Consider the following 12,093-nt stretch of genomic DNA (forward strand, 5'->3'; position numbering starts at 1 on the left):
TAGCTAACCGTCATACATAGTTGGCTAGCGATCTTACTAGATTTATTTGTTTTTGCGTGTTTCTCTTGCCAACAACTTCATGGCGAATCCTTCCCATGTATCAAGAGTTTTCTCTTTGTATAAGAGGATTCTACTGTTGCACCGGTTCCTGCCCATTGATTTGAGAGCGCTGGGAGACCAGTATGTCAAAGATGAATTCAGAAGGAACAAAACGGCGGCGCCCGAGGAGGTCACTATCTTCATGAGGGAATGGGGGGTAAGTTGGCAACACTACAGAACACATTGCATGTGCACGGTCAATACATATACATGTGTAGCTAATAAATGAAATTGATAAGCACGTACTTATACTTATGGCCATGTTAGTTATTGCCTTGAATAGAGGATATTTGAGGGGACAGGAGATTTAACAAATATCGTTGGTCCCTTTTTTCTAGAAGAACATGTGCCGTTTAATCCCTCGCCGCACGATGGCGGTGTTTACCATAATTCCAGAGCCTAGACAATATCTCTGCATCTCTGATTCAAGATTTTAGCACAGCACGCAATGAACATATGTTATTGATCATCAGTATTGTAGTACATGCAGCGTATCTATTAAGCCCACGTAGCCATTAAGCCCACGTGAATCTTTGGGTTCAACCCATTTATCTGGTTGTCATATCCATGACCGTTTTTATTTTAAGCCATTCAGATATTTTATTATTAGGTCATTGACAGCTGTGTAAGTACCCACTAGTGACCACTTTCAAAGCTGTAAAAAAACGTTGGTGTTGAGGGTCACCACCCCAGATAAACACATTTTTCAGATATGTTTTGTATCTTCTCAGATCATACTTTATGTACAATTAAAATATTCATGTGCATATATATGCACAGGATAGCACATGTCATGGGCATTAATGACTATTTCTTACCAATTGGAAATATTTTTCATGGTAGTTATTGAGCCTGTATGTCACAGTCACACAATAGCAGCATCATTTGGTTAACTTCTACAATATAATAGATTTCAGGCATTCACAGCTTACATTTTGAAATGCATTTAGTCTTATTTTACTGTTAAATGAACCTTGTATTGTTATACATTTTCGTCAGTTTGTAATTTTTCTCAGGTGAGCTTAAAGCGGTGGTCACCAAGCTTTTCTGAGTCAAAATGCAAGCCGAGATCTACCGCTCACATGTATTGTTGTTCAGACCATTTAAAAACATGATACTGATGGTCAGTCACAGGGTCCACCTCTCAACGTCCCTCCGCTCTCCCTTTCCTCCACTGACACTGTCTTCCAGCTGATGGCGAAACTCGAGTCGCCTCATGCACAAATTCATGATACACTTTCCTACTCCTTCATTACAGTTGGTAGGTAGGAAGAAGTAGGAAGTAGGAAGAATGCACATTTTATGGCTTATAAAAGTGTTGAATAAAAAGTGTTGACAGTGCTGAATAAGTACTTAAACATAAACTCACTTTTATAAACAGTCTCTGACAGTTTCTCTCTAGTCATGGTTTTAAATGTTTTGAAATCTCACAGTATCAACTTTGCTGTACCTTTCTTTTACGCCTGCTATGTTAATGCGGACACAGTAATCTTAGCCATCCGATTAGCCAGCGGTCGGCATTTAGTGCACTTGATTTGTACCTTCAGACACATGAAATCTAGATCGACCGGTACCACTGGCTTAAAGGGTGCAGTAGCACAAAATGTAAACGGCAATAAAGAAATGTTGTTCTATATCATCAACACTAGCGTTGCATAATATTGTAGTCTATAGCAGCGGTCCCAAACCACCGGGCCGCGGACATTCGCTACCGTGCCACACGGAAAGGATAAATATTATTATTTTTCTTTATTTTTTTGGGTAAAATAATAATTCTATACAATTATAGGCTATTTGTGCAGTAATTACATTGAACTTGGTGCAGTCTGTTGGTCTCTTTCTCACCACTCTAATATCTCTGTCAGGCCCACAACAGTTTACAGACTTTGAACTTGAGTAATACGTGCGCAGCGAGTTCATCACGGTCTGCGTGAGCTGTGTTGCCCGACAACTTTGTACTATGTTAGCTGACATGAATAAAAACAAACAAACATAGCTGGAGAGCTTCTTCAGAAGGTGTAAGGGAGATAAAAGGCCCAACGACGTTGTTGGTAATGCAGACAGCGGTGTCCGAGACTGCAAATTTTTTTTTGCCTCATTCAATAGAAAATATGATGTTCTACCTAAAATATGGCTTTATTGTGTCAGGTGACTTGCATGTTCCAAGCCCCCTGTGCGTAGTATGTGGAGATAGGCTATCTAACGAGGCAATGAAGCCCTCAAATCTGCTTTGGCACATCTAAACCAAGCACCCTACACTTAAAGACAAACCTGTTAAATTCTTTGAGCGAAGAAAACGTGAACATGAAGGACAGAAGTAAGTCTTGAAAGCCACCACATCAACAAACGTGGCTGCACTGAGAGCGTCATACTTAGTGGCTAGCCGTATTGCTAAAGGCCAAGAAGCCTTTCACTATTGGCGAGGAGTTAATAATCGATCAAATTGTAGACGGGGCAATCTGTATTCAATACAGCAAGTAAACAAACCATGCTCCTTTTTACGTCTTGCGCAACTCTCAATAGTGTAACGTTGTTCCAGGATGTTCTTATTCTTCGTTGCACAAATAAATAACCTCAACCAAATTCCAAAGACTGGTGACATCCAGTGGAAGTGGTAGGAACTGAAAAATGGTTCCTATCAAATATCCCTTGGCAAAGACAACTGAGGGAGCAGTCAGAGGCAAAAAAAAGTTAGTCCTCAGGGTTTTGCCTGCTACATAAGTTCTGTTATACTCACAGACATGATTAAAATAGTTTTAGAAACTTCAGAGTGTTTCCTATCCACATCTACTAATAATATGCATATCTTATATTCCTGGCATGAGTAGCAGGAAGTTGAAATTGGGCGCGCTATTTATCCAAAAGTGAAAATGCTGCCCCCTATACCTTAAAATGTTATATATACCTTAAACTATCCTGTTAGTTGTTATTCGTACAAGCCATCCGTCCTACCTAACAACACCCATTTAGTATCCCGGCTTAATAACTCGGGCAAACGGACCTCTGTTATTAAGTTTAGTTTATTTCTGGTAGCGCACCTGACCGTAGGTCTTCGCTGACCTATTCCTACTGTGTATACAAAACCCTGTGTATATTGGTCATACAAAACCTTGTTAATCTGTTTGGAGTAATGAAGCTCCTATAATTGATCAATTAAAAAAAAATGTAGAACATTAATTCAAAGATAACTTTCATCGTTCCCCCCAAATTCGAGAATAAAGGCTACTGACCTTGTCACTGACTGGGAAAAGCAATGTTCGTTGGATCTAGTCACCGTCCCTATCGGTCTGGGGTGTATAGAGCCTCAATGTCAGGGGACAGGACTTTGTTATACGGGACGTCCGTGCACGGTTCTCGGCTTATTACCTTCAGATGACAGGGACAGGTATTTAGATCCGGCTCGAAGGACCAATTGTTAAAGGAATTAGATTCCTATATGATTATCAACCAATTCAGTTAAAACACTCTGCCCATTTATAAGAATTTGTAAGATACTTATTTGCATAAAATAGACAGAGACCTGTCTCAAATTCAATCAAAAGCGTTTATTCTCGAGAGTACTGATCATGGTACAATTTACAACAGGTTATAAACTAAAAATGATGTCATAGGTTTTAAGCTATCCTTCCTCCACTCCGATACAATGGCAGTATAGTTCACAAGCCTTCCCACATCGTCCACCACCTGTTAAATAATTTACTACTAGCCCAGGGTCTCTCCTCTCCCTGTGTAGAGATAAGATGTCCCGTAAGGAACACAGCATTCCAGCCAGTCTGACGATAGCTCCATTCGTTTCTAACAAGGAACAGACAGTCCTTCTAATTCTGGACGAAAACTACACACATTCAGTATTATGATTATAATAAGATTCATACATCCATACAGTAACATAGTAGTATTCTGTTTAGTCATTGGAGTCACCTGGGCTCAAAGTATTTAAGATCCAGACTGGCCGTGATTGGGAGTCCCATAGGCCTAACACAAGGGTTCCCAGGAGAGGATCTACCAGGGCCTAAGGTGAGACACCATCACTAGCTGTTCCACCCACTGATTAGTCTAGCTTGGATATGTACTGTATGTGTACGCTATGCTGTATGTGAGATATGACATGTACTGGAGTATTCTCATACTCATACAGTGAAGTATGTACCTAGATAATGTCTCAGTGTCTTATGTGTTTCAGGATGACATGGGTTCAAGGTTCAAAGGTGACAAGGTATGTTGACCCTAACCCTGACCTTAACCTAAACCACCTCAAGATGTGAGGTATTGAAGTGCTGTGTGTCTATGGTGATGATGGTCATGAAAACATGGAGTACAGTAGGGCAAGAGTTCTCAAAGTGGGGTAAGTTCTCAAAGTGGGGTAAGTCCGTCGACAGAATTGTCTCTCTGCCCCAAGTCTAAATTTGTAGAATAGCAGGAAATGTGCTTTACAATGTGAAAATGGTCTCTCTGATGCCTTTTAAATGTTCAGTCCCGGGGACTGAGACTTGATAAGTCCGGCCATGCACTGCAGAAGTCATAGTAAAACCTCTTGAATGCCATTTTTATCACACTGTAGTAGGAGTTGTGTTCTGATATTATGACAGGGTCCTTGATGAGATTGCTATCATAAATGGGGTCCCGACGCAAAAAATGTTTGGGAACCCCTGCACTAAGGGATTACCTCTTATCCCCTGATCCTCTAACTTCTGACCTCCAGGGAAACACAAGAGCCCCAGGGTTCCCAGGATTGATGGGTTTTCCTGACCGCGGCAGCTTTCCAATCTTTGGGGTTTTCAGATGATACGAAAGAGAGGTTGAACAGGCTAGTAATAGGGGTTGCAACAATTGTGGCGGATAATTTTTGAAAGAGAGGGTCCAGGTCCTCTAATCAGGGACTGATTCAGTTGTCTTCTCTACAGGGTGACCAGGGCTTCCCAGGGCAGCACGGAACACACAGGGAGAGAGAGAAGTCGTGGAGCCAGGGCCAAAGGTGAGTGGATGGCAAAGGTCTCCAATGCAGCATACAATATACAGCTGAGATGAGCAGGTGTTGAATGTGGAGGTGTGTGTCTGATCTGTGGTCGTTTCCAGGGTGAACCAGGACCTGACGGATCCTCTGGGATACCTGGTATACTTGGGGAAGATGGAGGGGTCGAACCTAAGGTACGCAAGGTGTCAAAGTTAATTTAGAGGTCAAAGTTCATTAGGCCCCAGACATTTGAAATAGTTATTACATAACTTGTTTATTGTCTGCATTTTCTTTGTGTCTTGAAACAGGGTGAGATTGGTTTGCCGGGACTGCGAGGGACAGAGGGTGCCTGGGAAAGGAATTCCTGGAGAAAAGGTAGAGTTCTATTTTTGAAGGTTTGGGATCTAGAATGTTTACCCAGACAACCCCCCACAGTCCTATAGAAACCTTTGGTAGTTCTGGCCTACCTGCATACACCTACATTAAACACAGCATTGTCTGCTTCCAGTATAAGAGTCATACTGATTAACTCAAACTTAAGCAATACAAGAGAGGATATCCTGAATAGTCTACCTTTGAAGTACAGGATGGACAAATATTGTGCTGGGCCTTACACAACTTAATTGAGTGAGTTTACCAGTCACCCTCTCCCGGGTGACAAAATATTGAACATGCCTTATACGTCAGGCGTGCTGAATAAACATTTCCTGAACACAAAGTCAATATATATCTACTACAACTAGACTCCCTGACTGTTGCTATACCTTCAAAAGGCAATTCCAAGCAATATTATGCGTCATAATGAAATATGATAAGTTATGAATGGCACCTGTATTGATAACAGAAGCTTAAACACAGTAGTAGGCTTTCAGAGAATCCAGACAGGGTTGGGTGTCCCAAATAGCATCTTATACCCTTAAAGTGTGGTCCACTGCACTCTCGTGGAACTGGGTCCTTTCTATGACTTCTGCAGTGAATCTTTTGACAATGACGACCAAAGTGGTCAAGAATTTGTCCAGGTCCTAGTTATAGGCTGGCTACCTGAGCAGGTAATATGGGAAATGTTAGGGTTAACTGCTGGTTGGTCACAACTGCTGTGGAGAATTATAGACTGGAGTCCCCTTTTATAGGCCCGCGGACCAATTTCCCCCCCCAAAAACTCAGAGTCTCAACTTACTGTTGATAGTTAGAATAATAGAATACACAAGGTGCAATTTGGAAATTTGGTTGTGCGTCACCAGTCACTCAATTAGCCCATGTCATAAGGTTGGTAAGTTAGTGTAGTGGCCAGCTATCTAAACTTGTAGTAAGCATGGTCGAATTACCGACCGGGGTGGGGCCCATTGATCATCAGCTATCATGTTAAAAACTGCAAACATTTGCCTTCAACCCATGGCAAAATGTGCAGAATTGCAGTAAATTAGCTTTAAAACTGATTTTTTCCACCTTCGCTATTACGAGGTGGCCGCTAAAATGTTTTACTCGCAAGTTGGAGGGGTATGGATGTGGGTACACAGACCCACGAGCCACTGGGGCCCCTTATGATGAGTTCAGATTTTTAGTGGCCCCCACCCCCATCAAAGTTGCCCATCCCTGCTGTAGATGTTAGAGAACGTTAGGGTTTAAGGCGGGTCATCTTTAATAGAGGAGGCATTAGGATTTATGCCTGGGTTTGGTTTTAAGTGTTTTTTGAAGGGAATTCTAGGGGCTAAGTTTAGGGTTCGATTATATGGCTGTTATGAGTGTCATCTGAGGTTCTTAGTCAAGTTACATGTGTGGAAGGCCACTTGGAATTCTTCAACTTTTTCAGTCTGGGTGGTTTTCGGACTTGAGATCTTCACACAACATTTTTAAGAAAGTCTCCCATTGACATCAAGGAAGTGTGAGTTGTGCCTATCTACATTTTCAATCAGGCCTTCTATGCAAACGCCTGCCCAATATTCCAAATATGTGCACTGTTTCCGCCAGGGTTCCCAGAAGCATTGACAAGAAGCCAGCAAACACTGTTTTCCTTCACTGCATTTTACAGCCTGGTATCATAGACTAGACATAACACTTATCTCCCTCACTAGCTTTAAGCACCAACTGTCAGAGCAGCTCACAGATTACTGCACCTGTACATAGCCCACCTATAATTTAGCCCAAACAACTACCTCTTTCCCTACTGTATTTCATTTATTTATTTATTTTGCTCCTTTGCACCCCATTATTTTTATTTCTACTTTGCACATTCTTCCTTTGCAAATCTACCATTCCAGTGTTTTACTTGCTATATTGTATTTACTTTTCCACCATGGCCTTTTTTTGCCTTTACCTCCCTTATCTCACCTCATTTGCTCACATCGTATATAGACCTGTTTATACTGTATTATTGACTGTATGTTTGTTTTACTCCATGTGTAACTCTGTGTCGTTGTATGTGTCGAACTGCTTTGCTTTATCTTGGCCAGGTCGCAATTGTAAATGAGAACTTGTTCTCAACTTGCCTACCTGGTTAAATAAAGGTGAAATAAAAATAAATACAAATAAATAACCAGTGGTGATTTTAGCATGGAAATCTTGGTTGGGGAAAAATCTATGTTGGGATGCATGCCAGCAAAGCCACTACGCAATACAACACAAAAAAATACATTAATTGCACGATAACGGTGACGAACGGTGCCCACAAACTGTTAGTTTGGTCCCAACAGCATTGATTACCAACAACTACGAGACAGCCTACAGGGAGGAGGTGAGGGCTCTGGGAGTGTGGGGCCAGTAAAATAACCTCTCGCTCAACGTCAACAAAATGAAGGAGATGATCGTGGACTTCAGGAAAACGCAGAGGGAGCACCCCCCTATCCACATCGAAAGGACAGCAGTGGAGAAGGTGGAAAGTTTTAAGTTCCTCAGCGTACACATCACTGACAAACTGAAATGCTCCACCCACACAGACAATATGGTGAATAAGGCGCAACAGTGCCACTTCAACCTCAGGAGGCTGAAGAAATGTGGCTTGTCACCTAAAACCTTCACAAACTTTTACAGATGCACAAATGAGAGCATCCTGTCGGAATGTATTACCGCCTGGTATGGCAACTGTACCGCCCACAACCGCAGACCTCTCCAGAGGGTGGTTCGGTCTGCGCAACGCATCACCGGGGGCAAACTACCTGCCCTCCTTTGACACCTACAGCACCCGATGTCACAGGAAGGCCAAAAGGATCATCAAGGACAGCAACCACCCGAGCCACTGCCTGTTCACCCCGGGGACAGAGAGACTAACAGCTTCTATCTCAAGGCCGTCAGACTGTTAAATAGCCATCACTAGCACAGAGAGGCTGCTGCCTATATACACAGACTTGAAATCATTGACCTCTTTAATAAATGGAAAACTAGTCACTTTAGTAATGTCACTTTAATAATGTTTACATTTCTTGCATTACTCCTCGTGTACAGTATATACTGCATTCTATACTATTCTACTGTATCTTAGGCTATGCCGCTCTGAGATTGCTCGTCCACGTATTTATATATTCTGAATTCCATTCCTCTACTTAGATTTGTTTGTATTGGGTATATGTTGTGAAATTGATAGATATTACTTGTTAGATATTGCTGCACTTTCGGAACTAGAAGCACAAGCATTTCGCTACACCAGCAATAACATCTGCTAAACACGTGTATGTGACCAATAAAATTTGATTTGATTTGAGCAGTCCCAACACCTTACCACTGCTACACCTGGCTATCAGCGGAGCCTTGTCTGGCAGCAAAATAGTTCATTCAGCCTTATTTACTGCCTTTAAAAGAAACGTAGCTGATGCGGCTGACTTGCTTAAAGAAATGTGGTTTCTACTGACAATTGAGATGTAAAAACTATGGCACAAGAGGACGACAAGCGGATAAGAGGCAATCCGTAATTTCGATTAAGACATTAATGAGCGAGCTGCGACGGATGTAGTCAATATAACTATTTGTTCAGCACTTTTGAAATGGACAGCAACAGAATTGAGAACATGGGCCGTTCTTACAGTGTTCTCCCTGTACTCCAAGTTAGAACAGTCGGATAAATAAAGGGGGCATATAAGCAAACAATGAAAGCTCTTACAATATTTGATGATTGCATTTCTCAAAACAGGTTATAGGCTACATGTGCACCACCAAGTCAGAACAGTAGACAAAATTAAGAGGGGTAAATAGACCAAATTATTAAGGTGAAGCACATGGGCTAATAACAGCTTACTACACAACATACACTTTGTCTTACTTTCTTAGCTACAGTATACATATCATTTTCTGGACTCACATTGTTGTACTCACTTGAACCGGAAGGTGGCGCAGCGGTCCTACGTGGGAAAATTTTATCATCAAACTTTGTCATCAAAGTCTGGCATTCATTTGGGAAAAAGTTATATTTTGACATTCCCTGGATGACTATTTAATAATTTGATAGCTTGAAATTAGCTTGAGGTTGATGACAGTCTGTGTTAAACTGTGTATCTTTGCACAGCCCTGGAGAGTACGCTGCTGTTTATCTTATCTGTACATGGATTTCTTCACACATTCCATACATCCACTATAAATGTTTCGTCCATGGTAGGCTCAGATCTGTTTCCTTGTTCAGATTACATCATAATGTTACAAAACCAGTTCTCACAACCAGTTCTCCAAGTAACAGACAGTTGTGCTTTGTTGAAAGAGAGTTGGGCCTTGTGCAAAGCCTGCACATTTCCCAATGTTGATGTCAGAGGGATGCACTGAGGACATGGGCTGCTGTCTATCTATGGCTGCATCCCAACTCTCCCAAGGATGTGGAGTGTGTAAGTGCATACTTTGGGATAAGGGTGGAGAATCGGGACACATCCTCTCTATCAGTTACAGTTTGACCAAAGATCAGGTGAACAACAGCACTGCTACACTGATGCTCCAGAGAGGACCTGTATACTCTATTTCTCTATTGTGTTCTTTATGTAGTCTGTGAACTACCCCCTGTACTGTACAAATATTCAACCTCTTTATATTTTTTATATTTTCACACACCCTTGTTTTTACTCATTGTGTTGCTTCAAATAATGGTCCATTAAAAGACACCTTAACTTCCAAACCAAAAACACTGAACAGATTCTCACAGGTCAGGAGTTTCATGACATAAAATTATCTGTTGTGTACTGAACTTAGCTAAAGATTACATTTGGACTAACAATCTGAATTTAATATTTCACTAGACCTCCAGAAATCTGGAGAACACATTAAGTACATACTTCTATTTGAATTTTAATAAAATATTATGTTATCCTCTGTTTTACTGTAAGTTGTAAAAAATATACACTTGACTGAAGAAAATATATATTTTTACATTATACCTTTACAAAATTAAAAAAGGAAATGTGAAACTATCAACAGAAAGAACTCAACTTAGTACAACTGTCTCCCCCTGTCACAAAAAAACTATATTACTCTATTGTTCATGTATTTGTTGTCTATGTAAATAATGTATAGCTTCAAAATATGTTTAAAACTACAATGTCAGTGAATTTGAGAGTGGTTCCATTTCCTCAGTCTCATTGCTCAGCTTACCAAAGAGAGTGGCAATGTCAGGCTGTTGTTTCGGCATTTAAACATGACACAGTAATAAGTTCTTTCTTCAGTGCAGTAGTCCGTCTGTGATATATCTGTGTTAAGCAGAGACAGGTGTGGTGGTGTTACTCTCAATTTCAGCTGCTACAGCATCAGGGTTGTACCTGTACTTGTATCCATAGGGCCGTAGATGATAGGTGAAGTATTCCAGCGTGTACATCTCTAAAGGGTAGATGTAGTGAAATGATACGATGTGATCTGAACAACATTCTGGGCCCTGGGGGAAAGAAGAACGACAGTCTGATTAGTATATTAATAGTCGTTTAGGTCAGGGGTTCTTCAACGTTTTCAGCCTGGGACCCAAATGAGAAATTCTGTGTTTTCCTGGGACCCAAGCATAGAAAAATATGCAACTATATATAAATATCAGTACATTTCATTGCACTTATGCCTAAAACAAATTCAATATAGACAAAAACAAATAACAATTAAATATCCATATAAATATATATTAATGTTAATTTTCCCCCATTAAAAACACTCTTACATATCTGTCTAGGTTGGAACTGTTGCTGTTAAAATACAAGAAATAATTTTCATTCTGAACTGGAATAAACGGATTGATCACATCCATGAGCTGTGGATGTTTGGTCAGGACGTGTCGTTTTATTAATTTGTTCGTCATGAGAGACTCATTACTAAGCACTTCCACACGCAAAACACATTGTGGGGGCTCCTCGTTATAAGTTTGTATGAAAGAGAGAGAAACTCATCGCTGTATATGTGTTTCATGACAATTGAGCTCAGTCAGAACTTGTGGCTAGCATCAATCCATTTGATAACAGCGGTGAGTGATGACGATTGGGAATGACAAGTCCACACCGCATCTTTTTTATTCTGTTTTTTATTAACAAATCAATACAGGAAGTACATGTGGGAACACAAGTATATATAAATAATATACAATGGACAATTGGGCTAGGCGGTACAATATCACATTACAGAAGGACCTTAAGGGACATACATACACTCATTATTCTAACAGCTTTTTTGTTAGTAGAGTATTTAATTGTCTTAAAATAGAGTTCAATTTCTTTTTGTGAGGTAAGAAAATGTGTTTATTTGTTTGTGAATTTACTTTTGTGAATATGAAATTTGGCCAAAAGAATAATGAAATGAATTACATAAAAATGTTTCAGCTTACTTCTATCATAGATAAAGAATCCAAGCAGTACATCTCTCCGCAATAGTGTAAGATCATCATAAATGTGTTCAATTATAAATCTACTAATGTCTTGCCACAGTTTTCTTGCATGAATACAATGCCAAAAAAGATGCAACACTGTTTCTGGGTGGTCATTACAAAAGGAGAAATTTGAGTTGATGCTTTCCTTAAACTTCTTCATATAATGGTTGACAGGATAATATTTATGAATAATTTTAAAGGAAACTTCCTTCATTTTGTTAACAAGTAGGTATGT

The 12,093-nt window shown here is 40.4% G+C and overlaps 1 long non-coding RNA gene across 2 annotated transcripts; it reads left to right on the plus strand.

Annotated features, from left to right (window-relative positions):
* The first annotated feature begins 4,336 nt into the window (after window positions 1–4,336).
* Window positions 4,337–7,853, plus strand: LOC149970238 (uncharacterized). Of its 2 annotated transcripts, XR_016493567.1 has the most exons (6): window positions 4,337–4,444; window positions 4,802–4,897; window positions 5,004–5,074; window positions 5,176–5,247; window positions 5,362–5,428; window positions 7,744–7,853. It is a non-coding gene; the product is annotated as an uncharacterized LOC149970238 (long non-coding RNA). The 2 variants fall into 2 exon arrangements; XR_016493566.1 differs by lacking the exon at window positions 7,744–7,853 and having other exon boundaries at window positions 5,362–5,481.
* The last annotated feature ends 4,240 nt before the right edge of the window (window positions 7,854–12,093 follow it).

This window comes from Oncorhynchus mykiss, chromosome 30 (assembly GCF_057628025.1).
Source record: "Oncorhynchus mykiss isolate SJ-2025 chromosome 30, ASM5762802v1, whole genome shotgun sequence".
Classification (NCBI taxonomy): Eukaryota; Metazoa; Chordata; class Actinopteri; order Salmoniformes; family Salmonidae; genus Oncorhynchus; species Oncorhynchus mykiss.